Here is a 21,618-nt window from a genome sequence, read left to right as displayed (position 1 = left end):
TAACGAGACATAAAGAGAAGTTCATATTCCTGAATTTATGTACATTTTCCTAGTCTCATAAGTTACAACATTCTCCCTTATCAGGACTTCATATTCATTTTAGTTTTGTCTTCTATCAGCCAAGAGAGCAGAGAGTCTATATATATACAATATTACAGTATTTTCACCACCATCGAGCTATAATCGATTGGCAGACTCCTATTGGGCAACCTCTGATCAGATGGTGAGTTATATACCGAGCCTACTATGGCCGAGCGCCTATGAGCGAGCCCAGAATGTCCGAGATACAGAGGCTAGTATGGTCGAGCGCCTATGAGCGAGCCTACTACGGCAGATTAGTTACACATACCGAGCCTTATAAGGCTGGACAACTATTTTACTTACTATATTGAGAGAGTTGAGCCAGTATCAGCAGGTAAGCATATCTTCAGATTATATTTGACTCCCAGTTACTTCCAGTTATTATATTATCATTTCAGTTTTAGCTTTCAGTTATCCTGTTGCCTTACATACTCAGTACATTATTTCGTACTAGTGTCCCTTTTGCCGGGGACGCTGCATTTCATGCATGTAGTCCTTGTTGACAGTTGGACAGACCTTCCCAACAGACAGAGTCAAAAATCAGCTTGGTTGGTAAGCTCCACTTCCCCGGAGTTTCTAGGTCTAGACCTTGGAGTCCATTTTATATATATACAGATTTGATGGGTAAGTGGAGGCCCTGTCCCGGCCATGGTACAGTTCAGTTATCTCTAGAGGCTTGTAGACGAGTCCTGTATAGTTTGTATATCAGTAGATATTCATGGCAGCCTCGTCAGCCTCCACAGTTATATATATATATATATATATATATATGAGCTTTTGGGTATGTTTACCCCATAGATGAGAGAGATATTATTTTCAGACGATTCAGAATATGGCCTCATCGGCCTAAGTTGAGGGTTACCCCTCCAGAGTCCACAATTACAGAGTAGTACGCTCGAGCCGAGTACGGAACCGGGTGCCAGCCACGCCTCTTCAAGTTTGGGGCATGAAAGATGGTGACCTTTCTCAATACTAAGTCCCCAATTTTAAAGTGTCGAAGATTGGCTCTTCGATTGTAATATCTTTCGATTCGCTATTTCTTGGCGGCCATTCGAAGGAGGGAAGTTTCCTGTCTTTCATCAAGTAATTTGAGGTTCATATTCATAGCCTCGTGATTTGATTCTTCGGTTATATACCGAAAACTGAAGCTAGGTTCCCCGAATTCGACCGGATCAGAGCTTCGGCACCGTAGACCAAAGAAAACGGTGTCACCCCCATATTGGATTTTGATGTTGTTCGATATGCCCAAAGGACCTCGGGCAATAGTTTTCTCCATTTTCCTTTAGCGCCATTCAATCTTTTCTTTAGATTTTGTATGATGGTCTTGTTTGTCGATTTGCCTTGTCTGTTCTTACTAGGATGATATGGTGTTGAAAGAATCCTTTTTATTTTGTGATCTTCGAAAACCTTTGTCACTTTGCTGCCGATGAATTGCTTTTCATTCTCGCATACGATTTTTGCAGGCATCCCGAATCGGCATATAATATGGTCCCAAATGAAGTCTATGACTTCTATTTCTCTGAATTTGTCGAAGGCCTGTGCTTTAACCCATTTAGAAAAATAGTCAATCATAAACAAAATGAATTTAGCTTTACTTGGGGCCGATGGGAGAGGACCGACGATATCCATTCCCCATTTCATGAACGGCTACGGGGATAGGACTGAGTGGAGTTGTTCTCCGGGCCGGTGAATCATCGGTGCATACCTTTGGCATTTGTCGATTTTTTGAACAAATTCTTTAGTGTCTTTTTCCATATCGGCCCAATAGTACCATGCTATAATGACTTTATGAACCAATGACTCGGCACCGGAATGGTTCCCACAAGTGTCCTCGTGAATTTCCCTTAGAGCGTAGTTAGTGTATCCCGGTCCCAAACATACTGCCAATGACCCATTAAACGTTCTCCTATACAGTGTTCCATCCTCGTCCAATGTGAACCATGCGTCCTTCGTGTGCAGAGCCCTCGATTCCTTAGGATCTGATGGAAGATTCCCGTTCTTGAGGTATTCGATATATTTACTCCTCCAATCCTAAGTTAGACTTGTGGAGTTTATTTTGGCGTGTCCTTCTTCGATTGCTAACCTTGAAAGTTGCACGATAGTCCCCGAGCTAAGCTCGTCATCTTTGATCGATGACCCCAAATTTGCAAGGGTGTTGGCCTCGCTATTTTTCTCACGAGGTACGTGTTGTAGGGTCCACTCTTTAAATAGATGTAGGGAAACCTGCAGTTTATCCAAGTACCTCTGCATTCGATCTTCTCGAACCTCAAAAGTTTTGTTGACTTAGTTTACCATGAGTTGGGAGTCGCACTTGGCCTCGATGACCTCCGCTCCCAAACTCTTTGCTAACTCGAGACCTGTAATCATGGCCTCATACTCGGCCTCATTGTTAGTTAATTTAGAAGTTTTGATAGACTGTCTAATCGTATTACCTGTGAGTAGCTTCAAAATGATGCCTAGCTCGGACCCTTTCACATTCGAAGTGCCGTCCATGAAGAGGGTCCACACCCTCGATGATGTACCCAATTTTAATAATAGTTCATTTTTGACCCCGGGTACGAGGGATGGCATGAAGTCGGTCATGAAGTCTGCCAAGATTTGAGACTTGATGGTCGTTCGGGGTTGATACTCAATATTGTACCCGCTAATATCGATGACCCATTTGGCCAATCGACCCGAGAGTTCGGGTTTGTACAAAATGTTGCGAAGAGGGTAGGTGTTTACAATACAAATTGAGTGACATTGAAAATATGGTTTTAGTTTCCTAGAGGCGCTTATTAAAGAAAGCGCTAATTTTTCTAAGTGCGGGTATCGGGTATCGGCTTCACCTAGGGTCCGACTAACATAATAAACGGAAAATTGCGTACCTTGTTCTTCTTGAACTAAGACCCACTTACTGCTATCTCTGAGACTGCTAAGTATAAGTAAAGTTGCTCGTTCGCCTTTGGGGTGTGAATCAATGGCGGGCTCGACAAGTATCGTTTGAGTTCCTCCAAGGCCTGTTGACATTCCGGGGTCCACGCGAAATTGCTCTTTTTCTTAAGCAGTGAGAAGAACCGATGGCTCCTATCTGAGTACCTCGAGATCAATCGACCCAAGGCGGCTATGCACCCTGTTAACCTTTGTACAACCTTGACATTATCAACAACTATGATGTCTTCGATTGCCTTGATTTTATCGGGATTGATTTCGATCCCCCCATTTGATACAATGAAGTCGAGGAATTTGCCTGAACTGACCCCGAATGCACATTTCTCCGTATTGAGCTTCATGTTGTATTTCCTCAGTATGTCGAAGGTCTCTTGCAAATTTTCCAAATGGTCCTCTACTCGTAGGGACTTAACTAACATATCATCAATATAAACTTCCATTGATTTACCTATTTGTTCTTCGAACATTCGATTTACTAGGCGTTGATAAGTAGCACCAGCATTTTTTAGTCTGAATGGCATTACAGTATAACAATAGGTGCCGTATTTAGTGATAAACGAAGTCTTTTCCTGATCCTCTAGGTTCATTTGTATTTGATTGTATCCGGAGTAGGCATCGAGAAAACTAACGATCTCATGGCCGGTCGTAGCATCGATCATGCGATCTATATTCGGCAAAGGAGAAGAATCTTTTGGGCATGCCTTATTTAAACCTTTGTAGTCTATACACATTCTAAGTTTTTAGGAACTACGACTACTTTTGCTAGCCATTTGGGATATTTTACTTCCCGAAAGGATCTTATTTTGAGAAGTTTTGTTACCTAATCCTTGGTGGATGCATATTTTACCTCGGACTGGGGTCTTCTCTTTTGCCTTACCGGGCGGAACTTCGGGTCCAAGCTCAATCGATGGGTAGTAATCTCCGGTGGGATCCCTGTCATGTCAAGGTGGGACCAAGCAAAACAATCTATATTTTTTATAAGGAATTTAATGAGTTTTTTTCCTGAGCTCGGGGGTTAATCTCGTGCCCAAGTATACCTTGACTTCGTGACTTCGTTGCATCAGAATCATCGAGGATCATGAACGTTCGACGTATCATATAATCGTTACCAAACTGTTTACCCTTAAAATTGGATAATAATTAAACTTATAATGTGATTTAAAGGATATGTGATTTCACCCAATATCAATTGATAAATGTAGAGATTAATAATAGAAATTAACAATAATACAAATCAAACCGGTGTTAGAACGCAATTCGGCTCTCGAGCTTAAGTGCCCTCAAACTGATTGATGTAAGAATAGTTGAAATGTAACAAGCTGATGAACAAGAATATGAACTTAAAGAAAAGACGTTATATTGCTTTGATATCTCAAAGTGTAAGTGTGTACAAAATGATTAGGACCCTCTATATATAGTAGAGGAATCCTATCTATGGTACAATTGTAATTACGGAAGTAAATCCTATGATTAGCCTAAATAACTGCCTTTGATTTGATCCGTCCCGATAATCCCGCCGTGATTTTCGACCAGTCACGGATATCCCGCTTTCCTATTATTGTACATTGCTTGGAGTCTGCCCTGTTTGGTCTCGATCGATGCTGACCTCGATCTCGGCAGGTACTTTGATTCTTGAACACGGTATCATGTCTTCGTGACTTTGATCTGCTCCACTATGAGGCTAACACTCGATGCAACTCCTCGATCTTGATCAAATAGTAAAATCGGGTGAGCCCGGTTTTGACCGTATACAGAGGCTAATAAAGTAGACGATCAACTAGCAAAAATGAGCAGAAGCTGAACTTTTCCGAAGATCTTTTGTTTTTTTGAAATCCCTCCCCATTTTATTGAAAATGTCATACACAAGACTTATTTGGGATAAAATCCATTAGACTCGTTCTCAAAACTTGTTTTTATTAATACTTATAAATTACGCTAAATATTCATATAATATCATAGAAATTACGCTAAATATTTATACAATAGACCCTTATGGTCCGACCTTTTTTCGGACCCCGTGCATGGCGGGAGCTTAGTGCACCGGACTGCCCTTATTCATATAATATCATAGAGTTTTCAAACACTTAATACCCATGTACTAGGAAAATCCAACACAAACATTAACATCGTTAATGATTTGTTAAAATTTCTTTTTTCCTTCAAACAAAAGTGAATTAATAAACAAATTAAAGTTGCTCTTCTTCCCATTCTCATCCGCAGAAAATATACACGACTTTTATATTTCTGGAAAAACATTATTTCATATTTGCTCAAATGATTCTTTTTTTTTCTTTTGTTTTCTACTTCTCTTCCCTATTTCTTCAAGCTTCAAGCCATCCTTGGTGCGCAGATACTGGCATCTTCCTGTCAATAATGCATATACCCAACTTTAGAAAGCTTTTGGCGTATCCGATGGGTCTGTTATGAATTGAAGGCCTTGCATTTGGCTAATATTAATGAAACTGGTTTTGTATCACCAGCTGATATTTCAGTCATTGAGAGGCAAAGAAATGCAACGACTAAAATATAAAATCAAGGCAACTCTGCTTAAGTTATTAACGTGATTCTTTTCCTTGAAGGTATTGTTGGGTTTAAGCTTAAAATAGCTTTAAAAGAGAGTCAATGGGGAATGGAGGGGAAAATAATTTTTTTTGAATTTTCCTCTTTTACAAAGGGATGTTGTGAGGAAAATAATTATTGTCACGACCTAAAATCCCAACCTCGGGGCCGTGATGACACCTAATATTTTATTTACTAGGCAAGCCAACGTTAGCTAATTACTTAACCAGTTTAACATTTTAAAACAAAACAATAATAATACAAAAATGTAATAGTCTGAAATAAAATTGATAAATACAACGTACCATAGTCTAAACATATACCACAGAAATCTGGAGTCACGAATACATGAGCATACTAGAATTTTATAGATAAAGTTTGAATGAATTACAAATGTTCGAAATAAGAAAAACAGTAAAGATAGTATAGAATGGGACTTCATGGACTGCGAACGCCAGCAGCTCTACCTCAGATATCTGAAAGCAGTTGAATCTGAGCAGCCTCCGCTATGCGTCGTTGGGACCAACACCGATCTTTGCAGAAGAAGAGCAAAAGTATAGCATGAGTACAACCGATCCCATGTACTCTATAATTGCAGAGCTTAACCTCGACGAAGTAGTGACGAAGCTATGTCAAGTCACTCACAAATAACCTGTAAGAAATAATAACAATAAAAAATAAGAATAGAAAATAAAGCAGTAAACTCATATAAATAGACCCGAAGGTCAACTATTAGAGGGGCCCAGAATAACATAATCTCCAATCACAATATCGAGAATAACCTCTATAGCCACAAACAACTACAAGACATCAAATCCATTGCGACGTGCAACCCGATCCCAAGTTTTAGCACAATATCTTTTACAACGTACAATTCATTTCCAATGTCAATATGATATCATTTCCTGTTCCATTACAACATGCAACCCGATCCCCGAATATCAATATCCATTTCAGTACCATTGTGGCGCACAATAAACTTATATAAACAGACCCAAAGGTCAACTACTAGAGGGCCCCAGAATAACATAATCTCCAATCATATATCACAATATTGAGAATAACCTCTACAGCCACAAATAACTACAACACGTCAAATCCATTGCGGCATGCAACCCAATCCTAAGTTTTAACACAATACCTTTTACAACGTACAACTCATTTCCAATATCAATATCATATCATTTCATGTTCCATTGCGGCATGAAACCCAATACCCCAATATCAATATCCATTCCAGTATCATTGTGGTGCGCAATAAACTCATATAAACGAACCCAAAGGTCAACAACCAAAGAGCCCCAGAATAACATAATCTCCAATCACATATCAGAATACCGAGAATAACCTCTATAGCCACAAACAACTATAACATATCAAATTCGTTACAGCGTGTAACTAGATCCCAAGTTTTAACACAATATCTATTACAACGTACAACTCATTTCCAATGTTAATATCATATCATTTCTTGTTCCATTGCGGCAAGCAACCTGATCCCATATATCAACTCATTTTAGTACTGTTACGATTCGTAACCCGATCCCAATATCAATTTATCAATATAAATAACTCAACACCACTATTCACAAATATCAACACAATAGAGAAACGAAACATGCAAAACAATATAGAACTGCCAGTACAAACGGAGAATAGCCGATACTTCGTAATCCTTCAACATTAGCAAAACATTAATATAGAAATAGCACAATAGAGTGCATCAAGTAATATAAGAACAATAAAGGCGAGTAAAAACAGGTGACAATGAGAATATGCAATTAAAGCATGTAGGAACATGTAATAGGTAAGCATGTATTGAGTGAGAAATGAACAAATCAAAACAAGTAACAATTTAATAACAATTAACAAGTAAAACATAGATATCAAGTAAGAATATGTAGCAATTAAAGAATTTAACAAAAGATAACATGGAATACATGAAGTCATAGAAGTAAATAGGACGGCCCCGCATGCTTAATCTCATAATGGCGCATATACACTCGTCACTTAGCATATACGTTGTTTCCCCAAATAATTCACATAACAAATAGTCCAACAAGTCTTAATTTTCTCAAGTCAAGGCTAGACATAACACTAACCTAACACTGCAACCAAGTCAATCAACCAACCATGACCTTGACTTTTGAACAAGCCTCCAAACTAACCAAATCAAACCAATTATCAATCAAACAATCCAAAATAAGCCTTAGAAACTATTCAGGAAGGAAAAATATTCAATCTTTAATGAATTTGGAAAATGTCAACCCTGGACCTACCAGGTCAAAATCCGAGTCCAATGGTAGATCTTGACTACCTATAACCTATGAGTATATATATTTCAAATCCGAGTCTAATTCGACTCTGAAATCCAAATTTTTTATTTTTTCAAAATATAGACAAAAATCCTAAAACTTCTCTTAGATTCGCATGAATTTGATGTTAAATCTCATGTATAATCATGTAATACAATTGAAAAATGATCAAAATCACTTACCCAATGATTTTATGTGAAAATCCCATATCCAAATCGCCTCCTACCGAGTCTAGGGTTCAAAGATATAAAAATGAGACTAATAACCCCATCTTCTAGCCCTTTTGTTCAGGTGCAGATGTCGCAAATGCGACCTTAGGTTCGCATTTGCAATCCTTCGCTTTTGCGGAACAAGTATTGCAAAAGCAAACCCTAATAGCGCACATAGATGTCGCAATTGCCATTTAAGCCTTCTTCGCAAATGCGACCCAACCCAATACTCTAGTGTCTTTGCAAATGCGAAAAGGGAGTCATATTTGTGACATCTGGACCTCCCCTGTCCTTTTTGCAATTGCGATATTGGTACTCGCAATTGTGACAATTGCAGCACTAGCAAACCAATAACCTGTAACCAACTCAATCCAATCCGAAACACGTTCGAAACTCACCCGAGCCCTTGGGGCTCCAAACCAAATATGCGCGCAAGTCTAATAATATCATACGAACTTGCTCGCGCAATCAAAACATGAAAATAACATCTAGAATCACGAATCGGACATCAAGACACGTGAAATTCAAAAGAAAACTCAAGATCATCTAGAATAACGACCAAGCATTCGAATCATATCAAACCAACTTTAAATGATACCGAATTTTGTAGACAAGTTTCAATAGCAAACACAACTATTCCAAGTCCCAAAATCAAAATCCGAATCCGATAAGATAAGGTCAACCTACGGCCAAATCTAAAGAATTTCTAAACATTCAAATTTACAACTTTCGACAAAGCAAGTCAAATCAATTTAGGGACATCCAAATTCAATACGCCCAAGTCCAAAATTACAATACAAATCTATCGGAATCATCAGAACACCGATTCGAGGTAGTGTACCCAAAATGTTGATCGTGGTCAATTCTAGCCTTATTTTTAGTCAAAATTATCATTTTCTTTAAAATTTTACATAAAAACTTTTGGAAAAGCAACACAGACCATGCACGTAAACCAAGAAACATCAAATGAAGCTACATAAGGTCTCAAATCATGAAAATTAAGGCTAGTACTAAACAATTAGCTATTGGATCGCCATGTTCTCTACCTCTAAAAGAAACGTTCGTCCTCGAACAGACATAGAAAACTATCTTGATTGGTAAAAAGTTGTGGGTATCTACTTTGCATATCGGATTTGGACTACCACGTAGATACCTCGATCTTTTGACCTCTCTATTGCACTTTCACGAAAGAAAAACTCTTAGATATCCCATCAATATTTGGAACACAAATCTAGCCCTGAAGCCGCATAACCCCATCATCACCAATCACAAATTCCTTAGTACCTCCGGCTGAACAGTGTCCCTCAACACCAACAAATGAGGATCAACAAACTAGCGAGCCTTAATACGCTCCAACAACGAAGACTGTGCCATAATAGAAGCGGGAACTTGGCTGGGCTCCGAAACATCCAATCTCACAAACTGGTTGGCCAACGCCTGAACATCCACAGCTAATGGCGTCTCTACTATCGGTAAATATACCAAACTACCCATGCTCTCCGCCTTCCTACTTAATGCATTAGCCACTGCATTGGCCTTCCCCAGATGATATAATATGGTGATATCATAGTCTTTCAGTAACTCTAGCCATCTCCACTGCCGCAGGTCTTTACTCCTTGAACAGGTGCTGGAGACTCCGATGATTGGTATAGGCCTCACAATGAATGCCTTACAGATAGTTCCTCTAAATCTTTAGTGCATGAATAATGGCCTCCAACTTTAAGTCAGGAACAGGGTCACTACAACAAAAAGGGGCTTTAGTGGCAATAAAAAAGGTCATTGGCGGCAATAACAATTGCCACTATACCATTTACCGGCCATTGATGTTTAGCCGCTGATATTGGGGTCGGCAAAGCCATTACCGGCGTTTCTCACAAAAGCTGGTAAAGGTGTGACTTATTGCCGCTAAATATGATTTGCTTTAACGGCAATTGTTTGCGGCAATTATGATGGCTGCTAAATCCAATCTAAAAACTGCTACTAATGCTCTTTTTACATCCATTTTTATAGCCGCTAAATTTAAAACATTTGTCGCTATAGGTCCATAGCTTTAGCAGTAATTGTTTTGTGGCAATTAGAATAGCTATAATATTCCTTCTGAAAACGAATTAGTATGCCCTTTTAGCATCCATTTTAATGGCTAGTAAATTCAATTAAATTGCCACTAAAAATTATTTTTAACAGCAATTATAATGGCTACAATATCCCCTGTGAAAACATCATAATTTGCCCTTTTAGCGTCTATTTTTGTAGCTAGTATATTCTGTTAAATCGTCACTAAGTCACAAGCTATAACGATAATAGTTTAGCCACCATTAATAATAGCTACTACATTCATTCAAAAAATGATCCAAATAATAAAACATAATAATATTGATTCCTAAAAACATAATGTATCTCATTAAATCTTAACAAACAAAAGGAAGTACTAATCCAAAATAGTAATATCACGGTAACTTAAAAAATTAACTTATATTGTTTGAAACAAATAGCTATTGTCATTATATAACTATTTCTAACAAATAATAGTCTTCAAATAATTTCTGCAATGCTTCATCATTTAGAAATCTTTCACCGGCTAAATTATCGATCATCAGACTGTGTGACCTGAATTACAAAATAACTATGTCAATAGATGAAATATAATAGTCTTCAACTGGGATGTTTATCGAGCAAACATTGCCCCAAGCTAAAGTTATTTTACTGTAGAATGACAGTTTCATATTTTCTATAGAATAAGACATAACAAATCCGACCGAAACAAATCAAACTACAATAGTGTAGATAAGAAGTAAATCAGAGGAATTTGCGAGATATCAAGCAAATCAGAAAAAGATTTAAGCTTTCAAAAGTGTGCAAGATCTCCAGGGCAATAAGGGTAAAACCACTCCAACTAGTTTCTCATGTATTATCCAGAAAGTTACGCCACGATAAAATGACTATGATTTTTATGATAATCAGTTCTGTCCAGATAAAGGTTCCTGGTCAGTAACGACTTAATCTACAGATAAAGAAGGTTAAACATTTGGTTTCTTTCTAAGGACATCCCTTCTATATGGTATGTTAGTATCAACATGACAAAAAGTACACTTCACAGATATGAATATTCTCTCCAAAAACAGGATTAATTGTAATTTCTTCAAGACCTCAAGGGCTGTGAAAAACCAGGATAACTCATAAATACCATATAAATTTCAAATTGATGAAATAATAATCAACAGTTCAAACAAAAAAAAGCATTGATTCAATTCAAACTTCTTTATTTCTTATAGAACCAAACCAATCCAGGTTGTCTACCCTAATGTTTGAACACTTTCTATGAGCATGTAAATTGTTTCATGAAGTGGTAAGCTTCAGCACACTGCAAGAATCAAATAGATCCCACAACCATGCTTAGAGACACCATGAAAGCTATCATTATAGCCAATGGTAAGTTTATTAAGTGCAGCTACATTATCAAAATCTAATTAGTGACACCAGCAAAACCTAAAGGTGAGAATATCATGGTACTTAATGCTCCGACTCCTAATGGGAATCGAGCTCAATCATCTACTGAACAAGGTGCTATTTTGAAGGATCCTAAGGCAACAGATGGTATAGTTGATGCATGTACATGATCAACCAGCTGTTGTACTTGCTGAATTGTTTGAAAAAATAGCAGGCTCTAAAACTACAACTTTGAATAGGGTTTCTAAGGTTTGCGATGGGGAAAAGCAAGTCTCTAAAGACCCTACTGTTGATGATATTTTAGATCAAGGATGTACTCATGTTTGTCGAGGTAATGAAGTTGTTCAGCAACTTAATAATGGATAGGGTGTCACAACCCCGGTTCACTCTCCGTGAACCATCGTGAAGGCACTTAGTCTCTACAACTAGGTAAGCCTAAAATACGAAAGATAAACCAAATTTACGGAAGATAAACAATTTAAACAAAAATAGTGTAATTAAACAACATTTAAAAGTGCCGCTCGGCATACACAACATTAACTCTCAAGAACTAGTGCATTTTTTCAAAACCCGAAATCTTATGAAACCAAAAGCCTTGGAATATCTACCAGTGTCTAACTCCAGAATATCTAACAAGGAAAAGAAATACAGAAGGGCTAATATAATAGGGAGAGTAGAAAGAGACTCCTTGGTCTGCGGACGCAGTAGATATACCTCGAAGTCTCTGGAACAGTCGCCTCGCCTCAAGGGTGATAGGACTGGGTCGAAGTACCTGGATCTGCACATGAAAAATATGCGCAGAAAGGGCATTAGTACACCACATCGGTACTGCCAAGCCTAACCTCGGTCGGGTAGTGACGAGGAAGGTCAGGGCCTTACTGAGGTTAAATAAGCTATAAAGTTCGACAGTTTAGAAAAGAACAGTATAAATAAGTACAAAAGTAAAAGTAACACAAGATATAAAGGGCAGCAACAACTATTACAGAGGCAAGGTAAACACAGAAAGAAATACGGCTCAACACCAAAATAAAAATTGGGGATCTCCCAGGATACCGTCCCGTAGTCCCAAATATACATATCCAATGGGTCTCCCGGGATACCGTCCTATAGTCCAACTCATAGTGCGTGGGATCTACCGAAAATCCCGTTCTGTTGTCCCAAATGTAAATAACCAGTACTAGGGAATCTACCGGGTGCAGTCCCGCAGTTCCATATAACTGTGCAAGGGGATGTACCGAAATCCCACATCCGTAGTCCCAAATGTAACAGACAGGGGGGAAGCTACCGGAATCCCACATCCGTAGTCCCATGGTAAATACACAGCAACAACAGGAAAATATTCAGAAATGTTAAATTTCATATTAAGGCAAACCACTAGAGTTAGTCAAGCCCTAACCCCCAATTTACCACTAATTTTCCTTAATTTTTATTTACCGTGAAAATGGTAACAACAATTAAATATAACAGACAGGGGGGAGCTGCCAGAATCCCACATCCGTAGTCCTAATGTAAATACACAGCAGCAACAGGAAAATATTCAGAAATGTCAAATTTCATATTAAGGCAAACCAGTAGAGCTAGTCAAGCCCTAACCCCTAATTTACCACTGATTTTCCTTAATTTTTGTTTACCGTGAAAATGGTAACAAAAATTAAATTTGTAAATGGAATTCTAAAAATACGTGATCTATTTTTATGCTAGTTGTTAGAGCAGATGATGCTAGGAATATGAAGTTTAACGATGAAATGCGAGCTAAAACGAGGTAGTAATCAAATCGAGCGGCTTACTGCCCTGGCTTCGGACTGGTCGATAGAGGACCTCGAGGTCGATATCTGGGCTCAATTTTGAGCTATCGGGGGTAATCGGGAATGGGGAAACAGTTAGAATATGATCAAGTAATGCTCTATATGGCCAATACCAAGCAATAAATGAAGAACAAGTGAAAGATTGATAAATGCTAAAGTGGCTTCGAGCTAGTGAGAGCGAGCGAGTTCGAGAGAAAAGAGAGAGATAGAGATATTATTGATCTTTGTGGAGAAATAGTTGGATCAACATCAACCCCTTACAAAGTATCAAGGTTTCCCTTTATATAAGAGGGGAACCCGGCTATAGTACAACATGCATTAATTGTAAAGTATGGAGATGGGACGACTAGACGCGACACTTCGGCATAGGTGCTGGATAGGCTGGCTCTGTCAGAATTAGTCATGTGCCTTGGGAGCTTTCCCTTCTGTTCTGGCCTCAACCTCCGTCTTCTTCGAGTCGGACCTCAACAAGCCCCGAGGGAGGGGACTCGGTCTTGGCTCCACGTCCTCGGGGTCTCGAGGCATTCTTCTGAAATGACTTGATAGCGAAAAATTAAGTCCTCTAATTTCGCCGCATATAGATAGTCTCCGCGTTTCCCAGAACGAAGCGGTGGGAAATGATTCTAACATTTGAATCCTTAAGCTTCTTACGGCGACGTCACACCAATGATGCAACCTGTGGTGCGAGCTTTTGTGGCAACCGGGTGTGTCCCATGGACTTGTGCAATTTGACATCATTCAAAGAACTGCCGATTCTCGTTCTCCAAAGTGAATTTACCGCCGTCGATTCGGTTTCTCAAGAACGCAGTAATTGCGCCCATCGGTCAATCTTCCAAAGGATCGATGACCGTGTAGTTACTCCCTATAAATGGGAGTGCCTTGGCGTTGTTTTTCCTATCCCAGTATCTTCGTTGGCTCATTTTCCAGAGCGGGGCTAGCTGCAAAGAAAGTCCCATAGGCTCGCTAAATCCTTCTCGGGAAGTGTGTGGGTGTTGCCTCATTAAAAACCCCTGCCGGTAAAAACCTATTTCGGGATAAAAAATCGATCAAAGGAAAAGTGTGCAACGGACGCTTTGAAGCCTCAGGGTCTTCGAGCCAGAGTGGCGTTCCGATTGCCTTGGTCACCGACCTGTGTCGACGCCCCCTTTTTTCTACCTTTGGAGTCGAAATCGGGTGTACGACATTGGAAAGGACAACTCTATTCCCTTTCGAGAATTGGGTTTTGGAGTTTTGAAGCGTCGCCACCTAATGATTATAGTGAATTAGGACACTTTAAGAAAGGTTTGAGATAAAGAGACCAGAGATTAGGGTAAGGGCTAGAAATTATCCCGAGGGGAAGGTGTTAGGCACCCCTTAGGATCCACAAGTGTGGTTCCCGGCCATGCTACAATTGTGACTTTAAGAGGACAAGTAGAAAAATAAAGTAAAGGGCTTCACATAGCTTTGCAAAGAAGTAGAGAGTTTAGAAAATTAGTTTTAAAAGAAAACATAAAAATTAACAAGTAAAGGGGAAAGGGGTCCTAGGTTTACCGATAATACGGATCACATCAATGCAATAGCCAGCAATCGCTCCTCAAAAGAGGGGTCGCACGTGATATTAGCGCACCGGTCATCATATCCATATTCTACCCTTCCCACCCCGTTAAGGTATTAAAGCGCGGATGGTATCGTTACTTATTGCATGCTAGTACCCGTCCCAATCCTATCAATCCCGGAGGCATTTGAGACTACTAATCCTAAAGGGAAAGAGAGTTTGGGGCCTTTTGAGAGTTTCAAAGGATAAAATACTAAGGCGACATTCAAAACACATAATACAAATATGGGACAGCATGAAGCAAATAGGGCTCGAGTAAGCCTCCTTAAATCAAATAAGGGCATATAGTTTAGCATGTCTTGCACATACTGGTTTGGTCTGGACTAATTAAAGCGACAAGCGGACTGGTCCAGCACATATTTTTTAGACTAGAAGTCCGCATTAGGTTCACTCGAATGCAGTTGCCTAAGACGGATCCAATTGATTAATCAACCTTTTGTCTATGTGTTGAATAGAACTACTGATTTCGAAAATAAACTGATAAAAGAGTTGCTAGTTTTTGACAGAGTAAAGAATAAGTTTCAGAAAAGGTGCAGATTTACTATAGAAAATGTTTACCAACTTTGAAAAGATTTATCAGATTTATTAGGAAAGAGATGAGTTTAAAAAATGCGGACTGATTACAGGAAAAAGGTTTGCCAATTTTGTCAGGAAGAAACGAGTTTTTAGAAAAGGTATGCAGAAGACTACCAGTTTTAGAAAACAAGACGAGTTTCAGAAAAGGTTTGCGAGTTTCAGAAATCTGATATGGCTTAAAACGAGTGAGACGGTTTATATCCAAGATTCCCTATAGGCATGCTTTCTACAAGTTTTTACTGATTTTAACACCTTTCAAACTTTAACAGGAGTCCTATGAACATGATATCTATGTACAACTTTATTATTAAGCCTAACTGTTTGCCTAATGGCATTTACATAGAAATATAGGAATCTATAGGCATGATATCTACGTGAGGAGTTGCGAAAATCAGAAGTAACACCCCTATAGGCATGCTTTCTACCCTTGTGCATAAAAGTAAAACCCCCTCCCTTCTTTACTAAATCCTCACGAGTTTAATACAAATTATTACAAACCAGTGAGTCAGACTGAAATTAAAAGTACATCAGAAACTAACAGCTGCATCCAAGGGACCTAATTCAGACTTAATATCTAACAATTTGGGATGAACCACTTCCGAGATCAAGATTTCCAAAGCCTTCTCTTACCTAGGGTGTTTCAAAGATCCAAGAAGTTTCAAGAACTCCAGGCAGTGCTTACACCCGAGATATTAATCAGAAATAGTTATAGTGCAGTGTGGAAGAGCCAGCCCTCAGGTGTCCAAGTTCAGAGGGAGCTCATGGATCCCAAAGCAAGGCTCACAAGAGGGGGGCGGAACTTAATGTTCTAAGAATGAGTGCAAGTGCAATAGAGGGGTTAGGGAGTGCCAAGGCAGGCTGGTGGTCATACGTAGTCATAAGGTAGATTGGCACACCCCTGACCAAGCCTGTTCAGCCAACAAATATGAGCACAGACCTGTTGAAGGTCAGGCTATGGTCCAGACAATGATTAGGACATTGTCAGACCAAAGTCTCAAACTCGACATACATGTAAAGGGGAATAGGGATAGGAATTGAAAGCGTTTAGGACTCAAGAGGGTCCAGTTCATGTCCATGGACAATAATATCAAGTATTGCCATGTTTCTGAACCATAACTCAACCACATAGGGGGATTAAGGTTTGGGATTCATATAAGAGCAGGAACGATGAAATAAACAAATTTGCAGAAAATCACAGCATGTAAACAGTAAGAGATGAACTACAGAATAAACACATAGGGGGAAGAGACAGGAATTGAACATAAGAACATACCAGTTGCAGAAAAGTAAGAAAAGAAAAGCAGGATTCTTTCAAGCAAAGCCACAATCAGCGAAGAACACTTTATGCTTGTGAGTTCAGAGAACTCGAGCTCTTATGAAAATTCTAAGTGTATTTGAGAGTGAGAATAATCAGAATTGATCGTGTCAAATTGATTGTAAAGTGCAGAAGGGCAGCCCCCTCTTATAGTGTAGAGAAGCATGCAAGAAAGGTAAGAAAACCTTTTAAAAAATAGTCTCCAATATTCTCCCTTCAGCCAAGGGATTTAATTATAGACAAAAAAATTCAAACAAGGAAAGGAAATTTGAGTAAAATCTTTCATAGTAGCCTAAGAAGGGAAAATACATGAAATATATTTAAGGAAAGGTCTCAATAGTACTTGATTTGTAAAGAGAAAGGAAAGGGAATCAATTAGAAAATTAACAAAATCAAAGTAAACAGGTTTGATTCGAATGAACCCAGTCAGGAATAGGGAGAGAAGGGCTCAAACAAAAGGAAATTAAGGGCAATGAATCAAGCCCCTATCAAAGGGGTCCAAAATCAATCAAGCAGTCGTCAAAAATCTTGAAAGAGGGGTTTCTCACATATAAAGCAAACAATTCAAACAGAAGAGTCTAGCATTGAAGGGTATAGGATCATAAACAAAAGAATATGAGTTCAGTCATAGATTCATGGTGAGTTTGAAAGTTCAGGATCCCAAAGTGGAACCCTAATCCAATTTATCGAAGAAACCCCCAAAATCTAGGTTTTCAAATTGAATCAAACACAGAAACGAGAAGGCAAGTGAACAGACTCAAGGAGTCTCATGAGGAACAAAAAGACCACGATAGCAGGTTTGAAATGATCAGAGAAAGAAAATCGATTTGAGAGCATAAAAGGACATGTTTTGGAAACTCGGAGCTCAGAAAAGTCCAGAATAGATGAAACATGCTTAACAAGAACACAAACAGAGTTCAGAAAAGCAAAAGTCAAGAAGCTCGGTAGTAAACACACATGGTAGAAGAGTGAGGAAAATTTAACGCGGATTAATCATGTGAGCACACATATAAAAGAAAGGAGAAAAAAAAGACAATACATGCGTAATATAGAAGGAAAACATACGATCATAATTCAGACGAACATCTAAAAGAAAAGAATAGCAAGAATCAAAAGACCTTCATAAACCCTAATTTGAAATCGAACGATTTTTGAGAAGGAAATTTGGGGAAAACACTCAAATCGTCAAGAAAAGCACAGATCTAAACAAATAACGGTGAAAGAACCTCAAATGGCTTAGGTTTTCAGCGAACCCTAGAAGTGAGAAAGGCTTGGAAGAACAAGATCAGATCCTGAGTCGAAACGGTCAGGAATAGAGCTTCCAGCGCTTGAATATGCCGGAGCGTGGTCGGAAAACCATAGATCTACGGATCTGAGACGGATCTGAGAGAGGACCATCGAGGTCAAGCCTCCAGACTTCGTGCAACTCAGGCTTGGGCGTGAGAGGGGGTGAGTAAAGGCCATCTATGGCAGGAGATGCCATGGATTCCGGTGGAAACGAGGTGAGATAAGGTGGGAGGTGATTAGGGTTTTGGAGAGGTTCGAGAGGATTTGAGGGAGACGAAGAGAGTTAGAGGCGGCGTCTCTATGCAAATGAAATAGGGTTAGGAGTGTTAGGTGACTAAAAAGGAAAGCCTAAACTACAGCCGTTGATCAAAGCGATCAACGACTAGGATTTAAAGAAAATCGGACGGGTTTAAAAATTAGGCTAAGGGGTTGGGTCGAAATGGGAATTGGGTCGTTTAATTTGGGGCGGAATTGGTCCAGTGGAGGCTATAATTGAAAGGGAGAAAAAGCTGTTATTGAAATAGAAATAGGCTAAGTGTTAAATAGCCAATTTTCCCCTTTTTATTTTATAAAAATAGTAATAATGATTTAAAAAGTAAATTAAAAATACTGAGCAAACAAATACTATATAAATATCAATTTAAAAATATTGGAACCAGTTTTATAATTATAAAATGCTATTAATCATAAAATAGGCCATAATTGCAATTACATGCAATTAGCTTAAAAATGCCAAATAAATTTGTAAAAATATGCAAAAATCATCTTAATTATATTTTGGTGTAAATACAGGAATGAAATAAGTTATTCACCAAAAAATAATAATTTTGAGGAATAATTATTGGATTTTGTGGTATTAAAATAGGCAGTAAATCGGTTTAAAAATCATTAAAAAGGACTAAAACTCTTGGGTGTGCTTATATATGCACATACATGCTATTTTGGAAGTATTTTGGGTGCAGAAATACCTATGGAAAAATTGAGTATCTACAGCTGCCCCTCTTTACCCGAGGAGGATGAAAGAGTTGTCGGGTAAAGATAAGATGGCCAATTTTGACTGGAAGCGGCGATTGAAAAGAATTTTGACCGAGATCTGGTTTTTGAGCCGCCTACATATCCCTCGTCTTAAAGGAATCAGGCCATATGTAGTTCAGGAACCATTGACGGAATGTGCCGCTGGGAATTTGAAAAGACGGACGCAGTGCTTGGGTTGCAGGAGGTATTTGAAATCTAATAGGTTGCGAGAGCTGGAGCGGGATTGCTCCTGCTGAGATGGCCGTTTTCTAGACGGTGTACCTGCAAATAAGCATACGAGCATATATCATGCATAAACTTAAACGTGATGCAAGTTCCCGCCAGACCATGAATGCTGTCCTTGGACAGTTAGGATGACGTCCTTGAACCATGACATCCCGGGCTATGGAGCGTATGGTAAAGGATTCGCAGGCTATGAAATGATGTTCTCGGGCTATGAGAATGGTGCCTCTGAACCATGATGCCTTTTAATAATGATGTGCGAAAGATAAAGTGGGGGTCCTCAGGCCATGGCATGGCGTTCTCGGGCTATGCAAATTGTGCCTCCGAACAATGACGCCTTTGGATAATTTGGCGATCTTCCAGCCCATGAAATGCAGAAGGTGGCGATCTTTCAGCCGATGCAAGACGTAAATAAAAGGTGGCGGTATTTCAGCCATGCAAGAAAAATAAAGTGGTGATATTTCAGCCATACAAGAAAATAAAGTGGCGATATTTCAGCCATGCAGGATGGAGACAAAGCTTAGTCTCGAAAGGCGAGAGGTAGCCTTATGCAATGCAGAGAAATGTAGGATGGAGACAATACTTAGTATCGAAGGGCAGAAAGGTAGCCTTATACAATGCAGAGAAATGTAGGATGGAGACAATGCTTAATCTCGAAAGGCGGAAAAGTAGCCTAGTAGCCTTATGCAAATGATGATGGAGGTAGAGCTTAACCTCGGAAGGCAAAAAAGTAGCCTTATGCAAAATGCAGATGGAGACAGTGCTTAGTCTCGAAAGGCAGATAAGTAGCCTTATGCAATGCAAAAATACAGATGGAGGTAGAGCTTAACCTCGGAAGGCAGAAAAGTAGCCTTATACGAAATGCAGATTGAGACAGCTTAGTCTCGAAAGGCAGATAAGGTAGCCTTATGCAATGCAAAAATGCAGATGGAGGTAGAGCTTAACCTCGGAAGGCAGAAAAGTAGCCTTATGCAAAATGCAGATGGAGACAAAGCTTAGTCTCGAAAGGCAGATAAGTAGCCTTATGTAGATGATGATGGAGGTAGAGATTAACCTCGGAAGGCAGAAAAGTAGCCTTATGCAAAATGCAGATGGAGACAGTGCTTAGTCTCGAAAGGAAGATAAATAGCCTTATGCAATGCAAAAATGCAGATGGAGGTAGAGCTTAACCTCGGAAGGCAAAAAAGTAGCCTTATGCAAAATGCAGATGGAGACAGAGCTTAGTCTCGAAAGACAGATAAGTAGCCTTATGCAGATGATGATGGAGGTAGAGCTTAACCTCAGAAGGCAGAAAAGTAGCCTTATGCAAAATGCAGATGGAGACAGTACTTAGTCTCGAAAGGCAGATAAATAGCCTTATGCAATGCAAAAATGCGGATGAAGGTAGAGCTTAACCTCGGAAGGCAGAAAAGTAGCCTTATGCAAAATGCAGATGGAGATAGTGCTTAGTCTCGAAAGGCAGAAAAGGTAGCCTTATGCAATGCAAAAATGCAGATGGAGGTAGAGCTTAACCTCGGAAGGCAAAAAAGTAGTCTTATGCAAAAATGCAGATGGAGGTAGAGCTTAACCTCGAAAGGCAGAAAAGTAGCCTTATGCAAAATGCAAATGGAGACAGAGCTTAGTCTTGAAAGGCAGATAAGTAGCCTTATGCAGATGATGATGGAGGTAGAGCTTAACCTCGGAAGGCAGAAAAGTAGCCTTGTGCATAATGCAGATGGAGACAGAGCTTAGTCTCGAAAGGCAGATAAGTAGCCTTATGCAGATGATGATGGAGGTATAGCTTAACCTCGAAAGGCAGAAAAGTAGCCTTATGCAATGCAGCGAATATAAAACGACAATTAGTAGCAAGATCTCTTAGCGGATAGCTGATTGTGACAATATGACTGCTGGGGAGATTGTGTATGGATAACAATTGCGGGCAAGTGATGATTCTGAGAAGTCGCATTCCTAGGAAAGTGTGAGTGCATAAATATATCTAATGATATTGCAAATTGAGTGTCTGCATCCAAAGAAAAATTGTGAGTTCTGTAAAGGGAAAAAGGTTAGTTCGTCTTCCCCGGGCTCTTGGCATTGTGCGTCATTGGGGTAGCGTCGCTAAACAACAGCAATTCGGATAATAGTTATGCATGATTTAGTGAATATAACGTAAATATATAATCAAAAATAGTTTTCTTTAGATGAACCAACGATTGCGACGTGGTTCAAGACATTGCAACCTCTTTTGCTCCGGAATTTTGAGGGT

The sequence above is a fragment of the Nicotiana tabacum genome, chromosome 18 (assembly GCF_000715075.1).
Source record: "Nicotiana tabacum cultivar K326 chromosome 18, ASM71507v2, whole genome shotgun sequence".
Taxonomy (NCBI): domain Eukaryota; kingdom Viridiplantae; phylum Streptophyta; class Magnoliopsida; order Solanales; family Solanaceae; genus Nicotiana; species Nicotiana tabacum.
Note: the sequence above shows the minus strand (reverse complement) of the source record.